This window comes from Emydura macquarii, unplaced genomic scaffold (assembly GCF_026122565.2).
Source record: "Emydura macquarii macquarii isolate MOO-44397 ecotype Brisbane River unplaced genomic scaffold, CSIRO-AGI_Emac_v2 contig_1390, whole genome shotgun sequence".
In the NCBI taxonomy this organism is placed as follows: Eukaryota; Metazoa; Chordata; order Testudines; family Chelidae; genus Emydura; species Emydura macquarii.
This window is the reverse complement of record NW_027131527.1, coordinates 11,123,144-11,144,363: the sequence shown is the minus strand read 5'-3', so window position 1 is coordinate 11,144,363 and position 21,220 is coordinate 11,123,144. Positions and strand designations below refer to the sequence as shown.

The 21,220-nt window shown below is 37.5% G+C and overlaps 1 protein-coding gene across 2 annotated transcripts in view; it reads right to left on the bottom strand.

The window, feature by feature from the left end:
- The window catches only part of MYPN (myopalladin), a 118,394-nt gene that overhangs the window by 83,555 nt on the left and 13,619 nt on the right, over positions 1–21,220 (bottom strand). Inside the window, exon 2 of one of the 2 annotated variants that reach the window (XM_067552615.1) lies at positions 7,692–7,799. The exons of the other annotated variant lie outside the window; for it this stretch is intronic. The gene's annotated coding sequence lies outside the window, so the exon portion shown is untranslated. The remainder of the gene's footprint in view (positions 1–7,691; positions 7,800–21,220) is intronic. 2 annotated transcript variants of the gene reach the window in all.

Sequence of the window (21,220 nt, the reverse complement as noted above, 5' to 3'; positions counted from 1 at the left end):
GCCTGATGGCTCAGGTAAGTGGGGAAGAGCTGAGGCTCTGTGCCTAACACTGTCCCCTGCAAGCACGGAGCAGGAAATAAGCAGAACTAAAGCTCCACCCGGCTATGTGTCAGGCAGCAAATCTGGTTAGGTGCGAGAAGGGAAAACAAACAGTATCCCTGAAAAGAGGTGAATTAACTTTCTTCCACCTACCCATCAGAGCTGGAGGGGAGCTCAGAGTTCTTCCTAGGATGATACTGCTAGGCATATCTTCATACTATAGGCTGAACATAAAAGCTTAATCTAATCCTAGCTATGCTTACATTTTTCTCTAGAGATGACTCAGGGTCAGATTGTTGTATCTAACTCTATTTTCTATTTTCATCTTGCCTAGAAGATAATTCTTTTGTTCTATTTTTAGTAAGGTAGAAGTTGGCTGCTAGTCAAACATAACACTTTGAGACAGCACTTGGTTATCTAAAATCAGAAATATTGTGAACAATATGATAGCTAGAGTAAAATTAAAAATGCTGAGTTTCACCAAAGACTTGCTTTGAGAAAATGGAACATCCAAATTACAAATAAGTCTTGAGAGAGGTGCATTTTATTTTCTTTTATTAAAAAAAGTTGTACTCTTCATGTACTCACAGAGCAAAGTGATAAAGAAGTACATCTGGGTAAGCTAAAGCTGTCCAGATTTCACAACTAGAAGAGAACAACCCGATGTTTAATGAGGTCAAACACATAGTCTATCAAGGTCCTGGGTTGGCTAATGATAGAATGGAATTTAATTTATTTACTAAAATGCCTATACATCTCATACAGAGTTTCTTTCCAGAAATTTAAAACATATTAACAGAACAATTACTACAATTTTAAAGGCTTGATTAATAATAAGTCTGGGCTCTGATATTGCAAGAGGAGGGACTACAGAGTAATCTGAGCTGCAAAGTATAGATCCAGATTTGGATCCAGTCTTTAACACCTCCCTTCTGGCTCAAATTTCAGGATTTTGGTTTAGTCCAGTTATGTCCGAGGGATTTTCCCTCCATTTTTCTCATCAGGGCTTTGGAACAGCCAAAAAAGATCTTGCCCAACATAATCTGTTCCACGTTTCATGATAAGCCAGTGCATAGGGGGATAGAAGTCTGGGATTTTAGTCAGTGATGTGTGAGATACCCACACAGTGCTAATGTGATCAATAATATACGGTAGTTATGCATTTCTCTATTTAAGCTCTCTGACTCCCCAGTAATGGACAACTCACCAGACTGTCTCTACCAAGGGCACAGTAGACTAGGTTTTCTGAGGTAAATCAGAGCACTAATACCTTAGCCAAATTTTATAGTTGAGATTGGAAAAAAGAGGATCTCTTTTAATAAATCAAAATTAAGAAGAGAAATTGTGAAGCTACTCCTAAATAGCTGGTTAGTGTTATTTAGGATGAAAAATGGGGAGATCAAACCTGATTGTCTCCACTGATACAAGGACAGAGTCCAGCAACTTTGACTATACATGGTTTTTCTGTCCACTGTGCTAATTTGGTTCAATTAACTGGATAAAAACTGAGTTCCAAAAAGTCTATATTTCTGCCAATGTTCTGTTGTTAGCCAAGTGTCCTTTAGGATAAGATATACCACAATGATTGAATTGGCTTCTACAATGCAATTTTGGCAATGGCTTGACCTAAATGTCAGTATGTTGAAGGCAAGGGGATTCCTAAATGATGGGAGCTTGTCCCATGAGATTGTTGTGTGCTAACTCATTTTATATAGTATGAAGCTACTTGAATTCATTGCCTTGTTGTCACTGAAAGAATCTTGAGCCTTGTTGAGATAAATGATAGTGAAATCTCAGCAAATAGGAAGAATTTTTGGACACAAGTCAGTTTTTGTTTTTGGCTAGGGACAAGTTGAACGCCTGATGTTACAAGCAGCTTTGTCAGACATTCATTCCTCCACTTATCTAATAGTAAAGTGGTCATCTGGAAGTGAAGCATTCAAACACCTTCTTTGGCAGTCAGTCTGATTTTAAAATGAGTAGATTTAGTCAACACCTATCATTCCTGCCTGCTGCTTTTAGCTCTCATTAATATAATATGAAAGAAATTGAAGTTTAAATTTCTAGCTGTAGAATAACTAGCAAATTGCTAGTTTAACCTTTTTTCTTGCATATTAAAATTTGTTAGTCAGTTGCTTAGATGTTGAGAATTGGTGTTGCTCCATACATGTCAATGATTCACACCAGCTGAGAACCTCTTCTTGTATATCTACTTCTTCTGGTTAAAAATTAAAAGTTTAAATCATGAATGATATTAGACTATATCCATTTCCAATTTATTTAATTGAAAATAAATCATCCCTGCCCAATTTATAAAATGTAACATTAACCAAACACAAAAACATCAACACTAAACACATTAGTTTTTAATGATTAAATTGATACATAGGCAACTGAAAAACAAGCACAGAGATGTCACGTGTAATCTTGATATCTAAAGATCACAGTCACATTCCCACTTGCTTGTAGGAATTGTCACATCATAGTTCCCTTTGTTTCTGTTTCCAGTTACTGCTTGTTGATATATTAGACAGACTTAAGACGCAAGACTCATGGAAGGTTAGGCAGGAGCTCGGGAGCCAAGTTAGCTGTGTTCTGTGTTCATAAAACTTTTTAAAAAAATCTATTATGGAAAATTACTTAAAAGAAAATGGTATATCACTCAGTTTTAGATACAAGTAGTAGGTTTGAATCTTGCTTCCTACACCAATTGCAGGTAACCAAGTAACAGAAATCCCATTTCAAAATGCTGGCATTAAAACAAAGAAAAATTAAGGGAGTTCTCAGAGAACGGAACAGCTTCTAATTGAAAAAAATACCTATAATAATAAATGGTTTAAAAGGCAAGTCAGTCTATTGATTCAGATATATTTTTCTAGAGAATTTATTTTTCAACATTCACATATTTTAATATGCTTCCTGCTTTGTTTAATCTATAACACATTTTAGAATCCATAGTAGTTTTAATCTCATTTGACTGGGAGTCTAAGAAATGCTTACAAATGTTTGCTCAGTGTTACATAATTTTGTAAATAAGTAAAAATCATTTAAATATCTTCACATATTATTATTTCAGCCTGTGGGTTGCATGTAAATATCTAGTTTCTCATGGATTTTTTTTAAATTGCAGTTATAACTGATGTAAACTGAGGATCTATGGAGAAACAGCTACTGCTTCTACTGAAGTCAATGGGAATTTTGTCATTTACTTAACTTGGGATCAGAATCAGGCCTCTTGTGTAGACAAAATCTAATAATAAAGGTAGAGTGTCATTGCTGAATTGTGGAATCCTGTTACATTTTTATTAGTGTGTGTAACTTCTAACACATAACCACTGAAGAATATTTTCTGAATTATATACTTGGTTTAATATGTCAAATGATTTGTTTAAGGCCAAATCCTGCTCCAAGTTAAATTAATTAAAATGTTCAATTTAATTCAATGCAAGAAGGAGCAGGCGCTAAGGCACTTTCATGAATAACTGATGTACAGATGCAAAGCCTTTTTTTAACTACTGTACAGAACACATTTTATTTTTTCTTCTCATTTCATGTATGTGTTTATTTACATACTTGTCTGGAAATGGAGACATGGAGAGACTGAATATAAATGTTTGAAAATAAATACTATAGACCAAATTCTGCTGTCAGTTACATAGCAGTGTGCATCTGAAATAACGCCACTGACATCAATGGAACTACTTTGGATTTACACAAGAGTAACTGAGAACAGAATTAGATGGATGCATTTTTATATGTTGAAAAGTTAAATTTTGTAAATGGAAATCTGAGGCTCCATCCTGTAATTGGATTACTAATTCAGAAGACTGGACCCATGTGGAGAGCCAGGGCTTCACACAGATGCAGGGGACAACATTAGCAGATCCGACTGAAGGAATGAGACCAAAGACTCATGTGTCCATGTGCAGAGAATTGCAAGGGCACAGAGTTGTCAGTTCTCATGGTTTTATTATGAGTCTTGTGATATTTTGGGTTTTTTTGTTTTTAAAGTCCCATCTCTTGCAGTCATTTTATTACATAAGAATCTCAGCTTTCATATGGGGAGGGGTGAGGTACGTTTCTAGCCCTCATGGTTCTAGAAAAAACTTGAAAATATGACCCCTAAATGCTTCAAAACCAGAAAGCAAATATAAAGAACTCAACATTTATTATTTTGTAAAATCTAATTTTTAAGCCAAGCCCATGGTTTTTTGGGAGGGCTGACTCACGATTTTTGAATTCTTGGGGTCAGAGCCAGCCCTAAGCATAAACAGATTAAGCAATTGCTTAGGGCCCTAAGCAGCTCAAGAGACTCCCGTATTAATTATTAGTATTTTGGAGGGTGGGGAAGGCCCAAAAATATTTCTTTTTAGGGCCCCCAGTGAGCAAGCAGCAGCAGTGTTTGGGATTGGCAATATTGGGACTGAACCTTAATCTGTACATATTAATCTTAATCTGTACAATTCTTTACATAAGAAGAGACAAATTTTCAGCCAAGCTCAGCCCAGAGGGAAAAATAATTAGACTTCATCCTCTCACACCTGACACTGAAATCCTCATTGACACATATCTATAGAGGCCACTCCTATGAATATATATTCACTTTTAAACCCCGCCCTTGAATATTTATTCATCTGACCCTCGATCTCAAAGTTACATCAGTGGGATGTCTAAGGAAGAAGCAATGTAGAACTTTCAAATCTTCATGAAATAAAAAAATATATACAATTTCCCTTTTCCTTTATGTTGTTCTTTTTTTAAAGTTTATTTCATCTTGCCATGTAATAGGAACAATATTTGTGATATTGGAGTATGGTTACATAAACTACTTTTGTGATTATCCTGCACAATTAATATTATCCCTTAGTTCAAAGATTAGATGGGTGGGTGCTCTTATAAAATGAGAATACTTAAGACCCTCTGTAATCCTGATTTTGAGTTGTTTTTGCTTTCCCACCAACTCTCTTTTGACTGCAAAGCAAACAATATTTTTGAGCAATACTAGCTGACGTCAGATTGCATTTAAACAAATTTGGGATTAATTTTAAAATACAAGACTGTTTTCTAAATTATCTACTACTTATCAGAAGTCAACATTAGTGCTGCAGTCTTTGAGGGCTGGTGTAGTTGCTTTTCCACAGGCAAATGTCTTCTTCCCCTACTGGGATGTGAGGCCTGAATTAGTGTCAATGGATTTTCCATTGACTTCAAAGGTCTTTGGAACATGCCCTAAATACAGTATTGTATGCCCTGATACTGTTGGCCTTTATTGACTCAAATAGTCCTTACTCACATGGACGGTCCCATTTACTTCAAGGATTACCCCCATAAAAAGAGTTTGTATAACTGAGCACATTGTTTGTAACTTCCAGAGAATTAGCATTATAGCTGTGTGAATAATTGATTTTTCTGTTCACCCCTCAATTCAAAATACCAGAAAAAAATTCATTTCAGGTCTATCTAAAACAAAAACATTTCAGTTTTCTCAGTGAAATGAAAAACAAATACAATTAATTTTTGGTTGACTAAAACATTTTGTTCAACCTGAAACAAAATGTTTAATTTCAATTTTTGTTTTTTTTTAACCCTTTAAAAAAATTAAATTTAGGCAAGTTTCAAAACAAAACATCATTAAAAAAATCAAAATGTTTTGTTTAGAAACTTGTGTAAAGTGGTTTGAATTCTTCTAAATTAAAACAATTTTTTAGATGAAACTATTCACTGAATTCAACGTAAATTTGCAAGTAGTTTTTGTTCAACCCAAAAATTCATTTTGTTGTCCTGTTTTTTAGGTGTACAGATTTGTTTGATATCACAAATCTTTTCCTTTTGTAATTTAAACCTATGATTTCTCAAGTGAAATTCAGTTTAAATAAAAACAATGTTTTCTAGTGAAAAGGAAGCCTCTCCTCATGCCCAGTACTGGGCTGTCACAGGTGGATGTCTTATTTACAATAGATAGCCTGTATTTTTCTCATTAGATTTTATTTCCTGATTACTTGTCTTCACTTTTTTCCCACGGTCCTAATATATTTGCTTTTCTCTCTGTATGTTGTATGCTCCATTTATCACTACAATTTTTTCACTGAATTCCCCCCCCCCCCTTTTTTTTTTTTTTTTGGCAGTCTTTCCTAAGCAAATTAATAACACTGAAGTTGTCAAATTTTCAAACCATGAAATTTTAGTAGGTTTGAAATTAGGCAAAATCAGTTTGCCCATCCCTGTGGTATATTTCTGATTAAAACAAGTGAAATATTAATTAATATAATTAACTGATTTGTACAGGCAAGATACTGATTTTATAATCACTCAAACTGGTTTGTGATCTCTGACTGCATTATTCAATTGTTCTTCATTGTTCTATGTAATTTTTAAATTCCAAAATCTTTCTATAGTATTACTTATAAAAATGTATTTACCCTGCTAATGCTAGCTGTTGGCGGAAAACACTGAAGGTCTGTATAATTCCTTCAGTCCCATAATAAAACTATTGTAAAACTTAAAAAGAATGCACAGGAATAGTACCTAAAAAGTCTGATGTTGTGTCATGGTCTTTAACTGCGATAGACTGTTGTCTATAAAAGCTTGCCCTGAACTTATTGTAGAAGGAGTTTTTAATAACTAAAAGTAATTACTTATTTAGGCTATCAATACAAATAAAATAAAATGTATTTAATTTTGATAGCACTCTCTGGGGAAAAAAGAGGAAAGAAAATATATCCTGTCTTTGTGAACCTTTAGGAAGGCAAGGGAAAAGAATAGAGTTGAAGTTTATGAAATTGGATCCTTTAACATTTGCTGATTTTGATTTAGTTTATGAACCTAAGAGCTTCTAAGTAAATTTAAACCTAATGATGTTAACAAAAATTTGCTGATAAAATTATCAGTTCCCTTAACTAGATTTGCATAATACTCTCCTGACTAAGCAGATGATCTCAAGAGCTACTCTATTCTCTTTTAAATTATGTTTTATTTAATATAATTGAAGATGTGCTTCTGATTACTGCTTAATGTTGCAATATATTGGGCCAAACACTTGCCACTGACAGTCAAATGTCTTTTGGAGGGCGGGGTGGGGGGAGAAGCGAGCTAGCAAGGGAGAGCAATGCCCGTCTATTAGGAGTGTTTCTGCAGCTGTTGTGTACATTAATCCAGAGAGCAGATCTCCCAACACTAAATATAGCCCGTAGTGTCATCTTACTTGTCAAAAAAAATTTTTTTAAAGAAAGTATTTAACCAGGGGATCCATATTAAATTAGGCTCAATTTTCTTTAAGAAGGAAACACAAATTACTGTATATTGGTGTAATGCTAGAGATTATAAAGTAATCATTTCACTGTATGGTAGAAGAGGGAAAAATAAAAGTAAAATCCCAGCAATGCTGCCTTCCGTTGATTCTTCCATCGGAGACAAACAGGCTGAGGGAATTTAGGAACCCCACCAATCCTATTCAATTTCTTTGTGATTCTGCAGCACATTGTTTCTCTTTCACTCTAACTCACACACCTCAGTGTAATTTAAATCAGATGGTTTAAAAATGATCTGCTCCCTGCATATTTCTGATCAGCAATAAGTAGCATTCAGATATCAACCCTCTGTGCACCTGTGCGGTGTTATCAAAACACAGTAACGATCTAAAGTAAAGACATTACCTTTTGTAATTCCTCCAGATGTTGATGTCCAACTCTGGCACTCAGTAGCGATGCAATTATCCAGAAGTATAATATTAAAGTTATAGAAGCACAGGAATTCTTCAGGTCCTTCGGAACAGAAACAACTAGGAGTCCATTGGTGAAAGGAGTTAACTTTAGTTATAGTGAGGATGGCTGTAAGAAGCCGAACAACCTGTCAGTACCGGAGCAATAGCATTTGTCAGTTTGCAGGTCCCAAGTTATTTTGAGCAGCATAAACCATGTGCCTTTGAAACATTCCACCTCATTGGACAGGAGAATATTGAGCAAAGGGATTCCATTGCTATAACAGCACCTATGGACAGCTACTCTATTTTTCTACCCACAAAACTGCTCGTACAGATGCTTATGCAGTCTTTTGCTGATTCATCCATTGGACAATCCCAAATATATTTGCATTATAATAATTTCCTCTTGCCAGAGAAGTTTATATTTGAAAATAGAAATGTCAATATTTAGCCTTTTCATTTACTGTGTTTGTTACGTTCAGAATTTATCAGAAGTGTAAGATTAGAGTCTTAGGGAAATCCATCAACATGTAACAATTTAAATGTTTTGCAAGTATATAGACATAATCCTACAGCCTCAATAACAACCTGTAATATAGACATTATTAAAAAATAAGGTGCTCCTGAATTTTTCTGGATGGTCAGTTTTACACATGTGGCACAATCTTGCAAAATCCCCGAACAGTAGCCAGTAATTATAAATCCTCCAAAAGAAAAAACACAACACTTCTGAACACTTAGAACTTCTGAAATATATAGAAAATAAACTTTGGAAAACAAAAACAAACAAAATGCCTAAAAGGGGCAAACCAGCTTCAGCTGCAAATAAAACTGAAATGTCAAAATCAATGCAGAATAACTTCAAAATATTCAAAGCAATTCACAGAGACTTAGCCCTTATTATATACAATATAGTATATAAGAACTAATTATTGATTAAATTCATGTGACTAAACCCCAGCACATCACTTTGAAAATGTAAAGGATAGATTTTTCTTCACACTCATTCCAGATACTGGCAGGAAAGAGATCTTTGGTTCTGTCATCCATTAAAATATCTACCTCATCGAAGTGCTAGTGGATTTCTAGCATATTAGTTTACAAAAAGTCCTGAGCCATAAATCCATCTTTATATATATAATATATATATAATTCTGGACAGTAGGCAGATAGCCTCTCTATAGCAGCTGATTTAGCTTTCTGTCATAAACTAGATTTTGACCTCCCTCCAGTTTCACCAAAACAGTAGTAATCTGCCTGAAATTCATCAAGTGTGCTCCTCTGCCAGAGGAGAATTTTGAGCGGATGTACTTTTGAGATGGAGTTATGAGACTAGGCATTTGTAAGGCATGAGAATGTGAAACGTCAGAAGTATTTCATTTTTGAAAAGTCTCCTAAACATTTGGGGTGTTTCTTGGGACATCATTACAAGAACTGCTTAGCCTATATACTCCAATTTCAGTTTATTTTGTTGCTTTCAATGATACAGAAAAGTTGAGTAATGAATTTGTCCATTTTGGGAGAACTTTGAGAGTTCCATGAGGTCAAATGCTCACTTTATTATCTGTGATATCTGATGTGAACCTTACAGTACTGGCAACAGCAGCCAACTGATATTGTAATCACTCTATGAGCTGACATGGGCATTACAATATCTACAGGTGCAGCCTACTAGTACTGCAATCTCTGTGTTATCTGTTGTGCCTGTTAACATGCCTATAAAACCTACATGGAGTTTGTCTGAGATTATAATTATTATAAAATTTGCATGGGCTCTTGCAGAACTTTGAACTTCTGGCTGGATATTGTAGAGCTTTTCATCCTGTAAAAAGGTCCATTTTGATTTAGTCTGACCTCCTGAACACAAGGCATAGAATTTAATCAAGTGATACCTGTATCAAGTCAACGTAGATAAAAATACATTCCAATTTTTGAAACCATAATGGACATCAAAACAGTTAAAAACTTCCAAAAAACCCAGTGAAGATGGAGTTATAGTTGTTAATATATATCAATAATGTAATGTAAAAACCTTTAAATAATACTATAGGTAAAAAGCCAGCCTTTTGCCTTACAAGACACTCTTCCTTTCTAATGCCATATTGATAACCTAAATACAAATTATTCTGCCCCTCCTCAGTCCTCACAGCTGATATCATGTTAGCAGTCCCCACAACACTGACAGTCTGTAAAAGTAATTTAATGGATTTACTTCCATATGTGAAAAACTTTGTTTTGAACCATAATTTGGACATATTATTTTAGTGAACATAATTACTCAAAACTGTATTTCTGGCTTCTAATTCTAAGAAATTTTGTATTGAAATACTTCTTTTGGGAATTCTCTCATAATCACAGATGGCATTTAGAATTCTGTAATCTAGATTTGCTCAGACTTTTTTGTTTATCTGTTTCATGTGAAATAATAATATGTCTTTTGAAGGAATACAGAAAACAAATAGTGTTTAAAATGCTTGCCCTGTAACCAGGGATGTTTATGTAATTGTTTACAGGAAACATCCATATATAATCAAATTTTAAGTAAGTGATATTAATAATGGATTACATCTTTAAAATATAATCTTGAAAATTAATATGTTCTTCTTTCAGTTACTTTCTTGTCAGTCCTGACACTCCTGTCCTGGGTATTAGTGATGATGGAGCCCAGTGCTCTCACAACCTTACTGTAATTATACAAAAGCAATGTAAATGGATCCAGTAATCTATTTTGTCCATGTGAAACTACTCCATACTATTTATCTGACTACTTTTTATAATCAGTCATTTATAAAAAAAGGATTGCCATTTCAAATTAATGTTAAGAATCCTCCATCCAACAAAGGTGTTAAAGCACTATCTACTGGTTACAGAATGAGCAAAAAAGTTTTGTGTGTGAAAAAAGAGAGAAACCAATGTGCACAGCATCTGATATTAAATAGATAAGTCAGTGCAAGCAACTCCAGACAGTGCATAATGGTGTGAAAAATATGACAGGGCACACAAGAGGAAAAATTCTGAGTAAACTCAAGTATAAGGGTGTAATATCCTTCAAATAACCATTGATTTTTTTTTTTGTTGGATTTAGTTCTTTTTTTTATCACTGTTCCCCCAGTAAAGTGTACCTTTCTGGTACTGTGAGTGGTTATAAACATAACAAAATAATCACCCAAAGCTATCAAGTGAGCATGCAAAATTCTTTGTGACTAATGCCAGGATATTTTTAAAGAAATTCAAGTCAGAACTATTGGATACAAATGTACTATAAGATATGTATTTTCCAACACAGAGCATCCTCATCATTATGAAACAGAAACTAATTCAGTATGAAATTATGAGTGAAAGCCTGCCTGTATTGAAGCCATTGATTTTAGTGGGCCAGGATTTCACATCCAATATCCATCACTACAAATGTAAACAATTTATGTACTAAAGTTGTCACACAATTGTGAGAATTAAAGGAAGAAAACAAAGCGTTATCCACTTACTTTTTCTTAGGCTTAGTACAGTTTGTTCTCTATTGATTAAGATCCTGACTCAGCAAAACACTTAAACGTGTACTTATCTTCAAGAGTATCATCAGTCATTCCATTGATTTCAGTGGCACTATTGGCATGCTTGAAGGTAAGCATGTGCTTAAGTGCTTTGCTGTGAACAGGGGTATAGGTGAATTTCATGGAGGAATATTACCTGAGCACCCAAAATCCTTAGTTATGATCATTGATACTTCCTCTTTATTGGAGTCTATAAGCCTCTACATGCCAAACAAGACCTTAATATTTGTAATCAGATTGCAAAACAAGAAAGAATATCCATTCAACAGAAGACATACTGTCCCTTTTGAACCAACCTAACTAATATAACTGTGACACAATAAGGAATCTTACATCAAAGATATAATACATTCCCAGCTGTTTAACCCACATGAGTACATCTTAACGTATTCCAGCTGTTTAACCCACATAAGTACATCATAACATATTTCAAGAGTTAATATAATCCACCAAAGCATACAAAAGTAACCACAATACATAGTCCAAATCAAAGGACTACTCAACTGAAGAAAGTAAAAGGAAATCTAGGAATAGGATATTCAAGGAATTTATGTTCACTACAGTGTACAAAAAAACCCCTAATTTGTTAAAGTGCACGAGGCTAACTTCAATCTTAATGTATAGTACCGTAAGAAATGAAAAGTGGACAACAGAAAAGAGGAAAACAAATACACAAGCACCAAGGCTGCCCCAGTCTGCCAGTGGAATCTGAATACACAACATTAACTGCTAGGTTTTCTCATTTATAGACAATGAAATATATTATCTCAGTTATACTGAAATTCATTAGTGGAGGTAAGTGCACTATTTTACTAGAATAGTAATCCCAGATTTTTTACATCAATGGATTGTCCTGTCCTTTTTTTTTTCTATTTAAAGGCAATCTTATACATTTAAATAGATTAACAACTACCTGCTGTGGTCAGCAACTCTCATCTGTTATATTTTATAAAAAGTATCCAGCAACAAAATTGCAGATATGTACTGAGTGCAGCTGTATTCCATTGCAAAAATATAAATTCCATCACTTGTCTAGATGTGTGCAAGTACTTTTCTAAATAGGGTTTGTATGGATAATTGGGTTATTAGTATTAAGTAATTAAAATATAGGTTGGGCTCAAAAATGATTTTAATGGTTTCATCTTTTACTTCTATGTAGGTTGCTTTGTCTGCACTGAAATTTTGAGATATAAACCTGTCTAGTATATCATTTATAAATTAATTAAAATATTAAGCATGCAGTTATAAAATAAATAGGAGCTTATGTGAAATATGTCTGTAGGTAATTCAACTTATAGTCTTCCTAACCTAATTTACATTAAAACAATGCAACAGTCAAATCAAGGATGTAATTAAAGTATAATCAATAAATCAGTGGTTCAGTTTATCTGGTTCACCAATTACTACAATGTCATTAAATCCAATTATAATTTACAAGCTAAGGAAAAAATTATTTTAATATTTCACAGGAAGATTATGAAAAGAAGCTGTTCCCTTTAAGCAATTTAACTATGAGTCTGTTAAAAACAGAGGGTATTCCTAGGTAGGTTTAAGGTAGTATAGCTCTTAGAATGCTTTCCTAATAACTTCCTACTTTGACTCTCTCTCTCCTATGAAGCTTCACTGTTCACACAAATCACATCAGACTTTTGTTTATCTATTTCTTCTCAGCACTTTAACACAATGCCTGCATCTTTCTGGCAATCTTGCATAGATACAAAATGATTTCTGCAATCCCCCTTCTAACAGATTTAGGATGACACTTGCTCAACCCTGAGATACTATTTAGATTACAGACCTAGGGCTGTAGTTTATATCCAGAGGAACAGTTAGTCACACACACACACTCATATCAATGGGTGTTGAAGTGATTTGAACATCCTCAAATTGCTCTACAGAAGGATTTTCAAGTCATCTTCTTAAAGTTCTTAACTCATGTGATTGGTCTTAGTTTTGGAATTAAGTTGATATTTACCATTATCTTTACCGACAATAGAATGAAACTTGAAGCTTTTTCTCATGCAGGGGGAATGTTTGGTCTTTTCTCTCTCAACTCTATGCTTCAGGATTGTCTTAGTCAATGTTCAGTATTTTTCACCTTTCCTTCTATGGATGGCTGATTCAGGGAAGAGAGCAAGATACAACATTGGGTTGCGGTGCTGATGCAAGACAAGTGCCTTCCCTGATTTCTGGTCTTTTGTAGGGGTCAGTCTCTCCTCACGTAGCATCAGGGACATCACAATATCTTCAAAGGCCTGTTACCTGTAATTTGACATGGACCAGTGACCTGGCATCTTTGTCTTGAAGTCACATAGATGATTCCAAGGTAGAGTGTATGTGTCTTGCAATAATTCATTAATAACCATTGTGATGGGGCCAGCTTGTGCCCGCCCACCACTAAAGGCCCCTCCCCCAGCCTAAGGAGAGGAGCCACCAGACCCAGAACGCAACTTAATACGGGGGACAACAAATGAGAAAACAGGAAGGGGTGTGATGGTCAAAGGGTCAAACGAAGGGAACCAGAAGGGGACACTGAGCAGAGAGCCCCGGACAGCGCCCACTGCTCCCGGAAGGTGTCAAGGGAGCCAGCAGACATCGCCCAGAGGAACTCTGCCCGGATGCGGGAGTGCACAAGGGAACGGAAGTAGGCCCCACAGTCGCAGAGCGCCCCCCCTGCCAACCTCCTCTCCCTGGTGTTATAGATGGCCATTTTCGCCAAGGCCAGGAGGAGGTTGACGAGGAGGTCCCGCGACTTTGTGGGGCCACGGATGGGGTGCACGTAAATAAACAGGTGTGGGGAAAAGTGCAGCCAGAACCTCAGCAGGAGGTTCTGGAGGAGCTGGAAGAGGGGCTGCAGCCTGGCACACTCTAGGTAAGCGTGCGTCAGGGTCTTCCTCACGCCGCAAAAGGGGCAGGTGTCGGGGCGGGGGGTGAACTGCTCCAGGTACAAGCCCGTGCTCACGGCTCCATGAAGGAGCCTCCAACTGATGTCCCCGGCGGGCCGCAGGGTCATGGTGGAATACAGACTGGCCCACCGGGGGTCCTCACCCTCCACAGGTGGCATCAGGTCCTGCCACTTGGTATCAGGGCAGGATGTGAGGGCGAGGAAATGAAGGGTATGGAGCATGAGTGTGTAAAGATGGGCCCTTAGCGCGGTTCGAAAGGGGACCGGCTGCATGTCGTGCAGCCGGCTCAGTGCATGGGGAGGGGGTGGCCAGGTGGGCTCACGGGGCCGGGGTCTGATGAAAAGTGCCAGAAGGCAGGGGCTGAGGGGTGGGCGGGGAGCACCCTCCTGCAGAACCCGCTCGAGGTAAGCCTGAGCAGCGGGGGGCAAGGCTGCCCTCATCTCCTGGAGTACGCGCCGGGGGGTCCACCCAGTCCTCCTGGTCGTAGTCCAGGAGGTCTCCGATCTTGGTGACTCCTGCCAGGACCAGCCTCTGTCGCACCGAGGAGGCCTCCGCCACCTGCACACTGAGTTGGGGGTTGTGTAGCAGGGGCTCCGTGAGGAGATCCTCCCCCTCGGGGACCAAAGGGGACCTGGAGGCCGAGACCAGCCTCCAGGTCCGGAGGAGGTCCTGGTAGAAGACCGGCAGCTCGGAGAGGTCTCGCGGAAGACCCCTCAGATGGAGATAAAAGAGCTGCCGGTCGTATTGAAGCCCTCGGAGGCGGCGGAAGAAGGCGTGCGCTGTAGAAGAGTGCTGGAAGGCTTATATATCAGCCCAAGGCTTAGCAAATCCCTGTTCCCTGGGTAATACAGCCAGGGTTACTCCAGGTTAATTGGGGCACCTGAAGCCAATTAGGGAGTTGGCCACAGCAGGTAAAAGCCTCTGTTTCAGGCAGGCAGGGGCAGCTAAGAGGGTGTTGAGTGGAAGAGTGGAGCAGAGCAGAGCTGCTACAAGGTGTGGAGCCAGTGGAGCAGAGCTGCTACACGGCTTGGAGCTAGTGGGGGTGTTGCGAGAGCACCCAGCCACGAGAGTTAAGAAGGAGCCCGTCCAGGCAAGACCAGGGGACACCGACCCAAAGAGCCTGAAGGAGGACCACAAGCAGGGGGGGCTGCAGACAAGTGACCCAGGGAAGGTAGTAGCCCCTGGACTAAGCTGTTTGAGGCTACTCCTCACAGGGTCACTGGGTCGGGGCCCGGGGTAGAGGGCGGGACCAGGCCTCCCCCCTGCTCCCACCCAGCCACACCACCGACATAGCCGAAGGGAGCGCAGACCCACGGGGCCAAACAGGCCCACCTCGCCACACCATGAACAGACGTCTCTTGAAAATAGGACACAAGAAGGTGTCATGTGATAAGGAGTTGGTAGGCAAATTTCCACTTAGGCCCTAAACATAAATGTCTCAATTGTTTAAACACAATTAACAATTCATCAGCATTGATACATATTCACCCATTCCCACACATCCTCATGACAGTGAGTTAATTATGACACTGAAAATAACTCGGGGGGGGGGGGGGGACAGAATCTAGGGCAAGTGGATGACCTTACCCTGATAATCTTTTGCTCACAAGCCAGAAAGCTGCTTCAGACATCTCCTAGTAATACTAAATTTCATTAAACATTTGGCCAATCAGATTTATTTAGGCCTAAATCCAAATATGGTCATGTTCCCAGCAGGATGCCTTCTTGAACTGAGCCCTAAGGAATACATTCTAAAATGTACAAGCCAACCAACAAATTATTTTATTTCCTTGAGAGATGACATCAAGATAAAGAGTTTAACGGACTAGAAAGTGACACAAAGATGTAATACAGACAACCAATGATCCCGTCCCCTCCAGTGTTTTGTTACATTCTTTTGCAATATTTGCTTTTTTATTGGGAAGAATAAAGAAGCTCAGCACAGAACTCATCCTGTGGGATATGAGAAGAAAATGGCATTAAGTTTAGGGCTGTCTTTTTCTATGCCTATGTTGAAGGAATTCTTCCCTGGCCATTTACAGGACATGTAGGTCCCCTTTATGCCCTTCCAGTTCTTTCCGCCTGGTGAAAGGGGATGGAGTTGGGGTAAATATCTCATTCAGTAATTCTAAAAAGTCATTTTTAAAAGATGGCTGTATTTCTGCTGTTATTTTATGTAAGAACAGATTTTTGTCTGTGATTCCAATCTAGTTCCAAATAAAAAGACGTCAGAATTACTAGCACTACCATTGTAGTTGGTGCCAGAGTTTTGATTGCCCATTCAATTTCAATGTGTTAATTTTTAACATTCACATCCAATAGTGTTGGAAACGATTATTTCATTCTTATTTTATTTTATTTTTTTTTTTGTCAAGGCTTTGAGTCCCTCGTTAAATCCTTCATAGCCTAATTATATATCCTACTGAGGCCTAATGATTCAGGGATTTTTTTAGCTCTCTGGTATAACCAACTAGGAATACCGTCACATACCCACTTTTGGTTGTGCTCCACCATCTGGGACTTGCTAATCTAGTTCATCCTCCTGATGAATATGTTTATTTATGATTTGGAGAAGAAAGTAAACAGTGAATTAGTAATGTTTGCTGTTATGGGTTGGAAAACCAGCTTCAAAGGAGATGTATAGTAGTCCTGTAACCTGCCTGCAGATTGGAGGTGGATTCCATCCCCTGAAATCTCCATTTAGTGCCTCATGCAAAGCCCAGTTATTTACAAAGAGTTGGTGCAGGAGTTGTGAATTTCACCGTAGCTGTCATTTCACCCTAGCTGGGTCATTTTTCCCTGATTCATCAATTACTAGCTGTTATTCAAGGTAGGATACTGGATTTCATAGTTCAGAAGTCTGAACTGCTTTGGCAAGTCCTATGTCTCCTTTTAATCCTGGATTTGTAATGATGTAACACAAAGCTTTTGTTCTTTTGTAAATAAAAATGTTAATGTTAGTTTCCTGGATGTTGCCACTAAAGATAGGTCCATAGTAATTTTCAAACCACGTGTGAGATATCAGTTTGGATATTTACTTTTCATAACATTATGCAGTGCTGCTCTTAACATCAGCATGCAAGGCATTGAGTGATTGCACTCAGATATTATTTTTAGAAAGTGTAGACATATCAGAAGGGTTGAAAAAACCAGGTTACTGTTTTATTAATATGACACAAATAATCATACTGGAACGATCCTGAAGTCCTTACTCTTTTCTCACTGAGATAAAATCCCATTTACTTCACCATTTAACAAGGACAAGGCTATTTTAGTATTTTAATAGAAGTATTATCTGAGTAAGGACTGCAGCATTTGTCCCACTATCATTAGGTATATGAAACAGGATTAAGAAGGTCAGAGGTAGCGTTAATTGACAGGTCTGATCCTATTTCCATTTACATCAATGAAAGTTCTGTTATTGATTACAGTGAGAGCAGGATCTGACCCTTTCTAAGGAGTCATAACTAATAAAGTAGTAAAGGTCACTGAGTGATCAATTTAGCTGTAATCACTTCTGTTCTCTTCATCTACTGTGTTCACAGTTTAATCCCCTATTCCATGTGCTTTTCAATATGAAATTGTAAACTAAAAATATATCAATATTATGCTTGCCTGTATCAGTGAGTCTGAAGATGGAAAATCTTGTTGACTTCCGCTCAAAAACATAGAGAGAATACCAATAAAATGTGGGGGAAAGAAGGGGTTTGTTAGATGGCAATTTTATAAAGAATAGGTAATCTTTTTTGGTGCATATATTTTGAGACTATAGTGTATAATTATAGTTTCTCTACTTTGCGTTTTATTGGATTATTACCAATTGGATGAGAAATTGAACAGACCTTCGGCAGTTTATTAAACAAGATTTAGTAATTACCTATTTTTAATTCTCAATGAAGATTTTTTTTAATTGCATGAGCAGCATCAGTCTCTGTTTAATTTTTTTCTTTCAGATTTTTTTAAAGTGGATCCTCTGGTTAAGAACTAAAGAACATTAGGTTTTTATTTTAAATTAGGGTGTTTTCCCTTTGTATAGGATTATTCGGTTCATTTAAAGGGAATGGTCAGCTTGAAAAGATGACTGAAAAAAAGACAGCAAAATTATTTTTCTCTATTATTTGTTTACTTTGTGCATTTCACAGCATTTGTTGTAACTATTTCATTGCTTCTTCTGTATAGTTGGTATTTAGCTAGTTCTCCCTTATACATTTTTTTAAATGAATCTTTTAAAATAAATAAAATTGCATTCCTAAACTGGTTAATATCAAAAAATTCAGGTGGATATTTTCTCTTTGACATTCCAATACACAATGTTATCTAAGGCCCCAATCCTGAAAGTAGCTACATGTAGATGGATTTCTGTGCCTGCGCAGAACCTCCCTCCTGGATGCAGAGGTCTGCCTACATGGGACTTCTTGCAGATTTGGACCTAAAATGGAATCTCTGATTAACAAGTATTGTAGGACTCAAAGAAAACTAATTTTCCTTCCAAACAGCAAAATAAGCATAGAAAATACAAAAAGATTAAGAGGCTCAAACATCCACTTGCTGGCGGGCAAGAGACCCTATTAAGGCACCTGAATGTATTTAATTGGGACTCCTGTCAAACAGTTAAACATTAAAGTCTTTGGTATGGTACCATGGTCTCTGCTGCAAAGGGAATTTTGCCAGAGTAAAAAGTTCAGATTCATGCATTTTTGTTTTCTCCTTAATCCTTTTGTTAAAAATAGTTTGAACTGAACATAATACAGGAAAATACTGATTAAAAACTGATATTATATTTTTAAAGCGCAGAAATTGTGTCCTACAAAAGAAACATCTAATGCGTGAGTGAAAGAACAGCTACATTACATATCTATCAATCTATGGCCTATGTTCTTTGATCATGTATTACCGCATTCCAAGATAATTAACTGTGTCATTAGAAATAGGGGTTTCTACCACTGTTCTTTTTTAGTCTCTCATTCCTGATTGTAGTACTTTTTCATTTCACTTTTTACATTAGTGAAAATTGGAGTTATGTTATCTCCAAGAGGCAAGAATATACCCCTAACTATTGAGGATTTCAAAGCACTTTTTTTTTTGAGCAAAAGGTAATAGAAATCTCAGAAACTACCATTATACAAATCCAAGCTGTCTAAAAGCTGCAACAAAATTCATTTCTTCTGCAATCCCCACAAACACTAACCCAGGACACTCTTTTTTATCATCTATCCATTTCTAAAATTAATAAAATAATACATGGCTCTCTAAGATGACACCAGCCTATGGGTCTTCCAGTATATTTTGTATCCACTCTTTGTCTCTCTCAGGGATTCTCAAACTGGGAGTCGGGATCCCTCATGGGGTTGCGGGGTTATTATGGGGGGGTCATGAGCTGTCAGCCATGCATGGGGCTGACAGTAAGAGCCCTTCAGAGCTGGTGGCTGGAGAGCAGTGGTTGCTGGCCGGGTGTCCAGTTCCAAAGGCAGTGCCTCCCCCAGCAGCAACGCAGAAGTAGAGGTGGCATGGCATGGGGAGGGTCATTAGAGCCTGAAATATTTTCAAAGGGAGGCCCAGCAAAAAAAGTTTGACAATCCTTGGTCTGTCTGTTTAGATTGTAAACTTCTCTGGGCAGAGTCTGAGGGTTAAACCCTGGTCCCAAAGATATTAATGAGAAAACTCCCACTGACTTCAATAATGGAAGGATTTTATCCTGTATCTTCCTTTTTGGTTTACACAGTGTTGATCACATTGATCATATATACCACTAAATTAAAACTCGAACCAGCAATTTCCTTCACAGTCCTTCTATTACCTTCTCAAACGTCATTGCATATACTATCTTGTATGATATCACCAATATCCCCATGTTTATTCAGTAAACTGGATTTCTTTGAATAATAGAATCTTTGCATGCAATAGTAAATAAAATGCTGCCTGAAACACTCTCATAAAAACTGGTTAAGCTAGATGGCCATGTGGATGTGAATCACAAAAATAAAAGAATTAAGAGAAATTGAAAGATTTACAGCCTGCATTAAGTAACAACTGAACTGTTTGGGTAAAGACTGAGCAATAGGGTTAAGTGATTATAAACAAATATTTGATTTAACTTTAATAACAGTATGTATAATTAGAACTTATTCTGCTTCACCTATGAGGTATTCTTTAGCTAGCAGATCTGCTACCCTCTCTATTACTCCTTATATAAGAAAGTAACTTGTACTGCCAACTGTTCTACTTAACTGTAATACAAAATAAGTGAATAAATACAAGGACCAAAGTAAAGAACTGTGAGAAGCAGCCTGGCCAGAACCCAATGTGACAATAAAGCATAGTGGGTTTTATGGACAGAAAGATGGCTATATTTGAGCATTAGGTGAGTATTAAACACCTGCAATAAAGTAGACTGAGGGCCTCAAGTCTCACAGAATTTATTTATAAATTCACCCTAAAGATGCTTTATTTGAAAAACAACGCTATATATACAAGGAATTCTTTTATTGAAAGAGTGAAATTTTCACATTGTACTCAGGAAATTAAAACGAAAGGGAGAGGTTAGGAAGACTGTACATTATTATTATTTTATTGCAGTCCACAGGGCCCCCACATGGGGGGGAGAAGGGTACACTTTACGGGGGCCTGGAGGCCATGCAGGGCCTGGCCTAGGCTGCAACTCCCATTCCATGAGGAAAAAATTGAGGCTAAATTGTAGATCATGCCTAAGGATATTTATAGAAACGTATTTCCCTGTATCAATGTATCTATTGTCCAGATCTTGTGAGATTTGCTGGAGCCAATCGGAAGCATTAGAGCAGCCTCAAGCAACATTCTGAACAGTGAGTTGCTGGGCCTCCTGGCCCAGCCCAGGCCCTTCTCTAGAATAGAGAGTGTGCGCTTGTGCAGTTAAACTAGGACTTGTAATTTGAGACTGAGAGACAGAGAGATTTGTGTTCCTCTCTGTGACATGGTCTATCATATCAAGATCAAGAACTGCCAGTCCCAGAGTTCCTTGTGCATAGGCAGGAGGGAGGGACAGCTAG